A 3,102-nucleotide genomic window follows, 5' to 3' on the forward strand; every position below is an offset into this window, starting at 1 on the left:
AATTTGTTAACTCACAGCATCTGAATTACAATTTTCAGCCTGCTCGGGCTGTGTCAGAGGTTTGCAATATCTTCTCATACAGCAGGTCAGAGGGATAACTCTGGGCCATAGTGAGGAAGGAGTTTGTTAATGCATGGAATTACACTGTGATGTAAATAAAAGCATACTTCCAGTAAAATCACATTTTGCAGATCAGTAGTGGGCCTGTTGCTGGAGACCTTTTATGCACCAGGGATGTTTGTGATGTATGGCTCAACACAGGGTGAATTTTTCTGAAAAGCACATCCTTTTATTAGGGTGCAGGCAGAGGGGAGTATGGACTTGTGGATATGGGATAGCCTGGTGGGAAGATTCATCCCTTTGCATTCTGGAGGTTTTCCTACCCTGGAGCAGCCCCGGAGGTGCAGCTCCAGTAACAGCTGCCCCACTGAGTGCTGGGCAGTGGCACACCAAAGTCAGTCCCTTCTGGCTCTGGCCAGCACGTGGTGGCTAAGGAGCCATGCTGGTGGTGCATCCCTCCATCTCCAGCAGGAGATGCGTGTGTAGGCAGGGCCTGAATGGCTACAGAGACAGGGCCTGTAGAAAGGCAAATCCTTGAGATTTATCTATAGCTAAACCGAAAAAAAGAACCCCCCCCCCCCCCAAAAAAAAAGTTAAGACACCGAAAGAAAATTAAAATCAACTTTGTGTTGCTCTTTTCCTGAGCCATGTAGTAAGTGAATACATTCACTAAGCACATGGCTGTTCATATTACCAAAATGTACTAGACCCACCCAGAGTACACCTCAGGCTCTGGCCTGGTAAAACAAAGTAAGTAGGTATTGTCCTTTCTGCATGCCACTGATACTGAGCAGTTCAGGAGCACAGGGGTTTGCTGGGGGGCTATCCGTGATTAGTGCCATTAGCAAGGTGTCCCCCTTAAGCTTCTAGTAGCACACCAGGATGAAACTGAAACAAGTTCAGGCTTCAAAGTGCAATAGTCAAAATGATGATTGCCCTTGTGGGAAGATGGATGCCCTTAATAGAGCTTTTTTGTTATCTCTGACCTCCTGTATGAAAAAAATTGAGCTTACTGATGCAATATTTTAGAAAGCAAACCCCTTCCTTCCATGTGAATGAATTGGGTGGTTAAGCAACTGTGGGTTTTTTCCACCTGGCTCTCTAATAGAAAAGCCTGTTTGGAAGAAAATGAACTTTTCATTTATTGTTGGTTTGGTTTTGGTGGGGTTTTTTGTTGTTGGTGGTTTTTGGTTTTGTTTTTTAAGCTCAGCAGTCAAAAGATAAGATTGAGAACTCAAATCCAGTCTCTGGCCTCCTCCTTCACCAGGAAGTGTATTCTGACTAAATCAAGCCACCCCGTTCTATGTGCACTGTTCTGCCTTTATTAAGTTGCTTTGCAGCCCCGGCCTTATGGCTGTGCCACTGAAGTGTGTTTCCCCTGGAGTGACATGAACGTTTGAGGCTTGACTAAGAAGAAAAAAAAGGCAGTGAAGGAGACTGTACATAAAGACATGGCAAAAATATTAATTATAGCAATATAGTTGTGGGGTGATGTTCCGGTGGGCAGCTCCATTGAAAATATGTGAATGAATTTGTGAAGCTGCAAGTAGCGAGAAGAAAGGAGGATCTTCTGAATGAACCGCCTACCTTGTAGACAGTAATTTGTACACTGTATAGTTTTGTTAAGATTTTTTTTTTTTAATTAAAATACCCTTGTTTGTAAAGCTAACTTTTTAACAATTATAATGGAAATGCATGTCATTTCCATTTTTAAAGTAAACAAGAATATTCCTTGTTTGGAAACTGGACTTGAGTTAAAACTCTCCAGTTTCTTAATTTATGTATTAAAAAAAAATCGTCCATGTTAGGAGTTATTTCGCAGATTCCTGTGCTTGAAAAGCATAGGTTACTAATCCTTTAAAAATGTAAATGGAGAAAAGTTATATTTTATGAAGGTTATTTTGTTGTATTTAGTATTGGAAAAGTTGGTTTTCAGAGCATTTCAAAATGTTGGAAGCACCACTGTCTTTTTATTAGTATATATGGCCTTTAGCAAAAGTTTTTGTGATTGTTACATGATGGTATTTAAGATTAGGTTCACAGAGCAATTCAGGATAGGCAGAGAACTAAAACAGTACTTATGTCTCACATAGCTGTGTCCTCAGGGAGCAGAATTTCGGATTTGCAACTTGTAGCTTCATAAGGACTTAATGAAAGAGATTGCACAAGGACACACTCAACTGTGACACCGGAGTGTGTTCTGTACCTAAATCTAAATTATATTTACTGTGTGAGATTATGAAGGCTGCAGAAAGTTATCCCATATTCAGTGTACAGTATTCACTTTTAATGAAACAACTCTCTAATGTTGCTGGCAGTAAGGCCCCAGGCATGACATCCAATATATTTTACATGATCCTGTCAAGGTCTTTTGTTAACATTAACCAGCTGCATGCTCCTGGACTTTTTTATTGGGTTTCTATAGAAAACTTAAAAAAAAAAAAGAGAGAGAGAGAGTAAAATCATATGCAGGCTAATCAAGTTAAACAGGAAAAGCTCAAAGTTGAATGTTCCACTCCATGCTGAAGGAGCTGAAAACTGCCTCCTTCTTATTTGCACTTTCTGCTAGTTCCCCAGTTTTTTCTAATTCCTCAAAATTGTGTGGGTGTGGTGGAGCACTGCAGTTGGAGGATAACACGGACCACTGATTTTGCCCTTTAACCCTGCACAATGACCTTTGCATCAGCCAAACTTATTGCCATGACAACTCTTTGTACTGTTTCCATGCCACAGCTCTGTTGGTCACATTGTTAATAGTAAAGGGGACAAGTTGGAGACGGTCAATTTTTACATTTTTTGTTGCAATTTTTTCTTCAATGGTTGTAAGTAGTTTGTTTTGTTTTTGTTTTTGTTTTTTTTTAATGATAAAAGGGTTCACTAGTTATTACTCTTTAGAAATATCTGTGTGTTGCAATTCAAATGTATGTTGAATTTGTGAAAAGGGCTTCAGTGCCACTAGCATCATAAGATCCCAGAATAAGCCTTTGATACTTTTATTGCATGATACGGTAACAGTAAAACAAAAGGTGGCCTAAATAAATG

This window comes from Haliaeetus leucocephalus, unplaced genomic scaffold, assembly GCF_000737465.1.
Source record: "Haliaeetus leucocephalus isolate CR32 unplaced genomic scaffold, Haliaeetus_leucocephalus-4.0 Scaffold154, whole genome shotgun sequence".
In the NCBI taxonomy this organism is placed as follows: Eukaryota; Metazoa; Chordata; class Aves; order Accipitriformes; family Accipitridae; genus Haliaeetus; species Haliaeetus leucocephalus.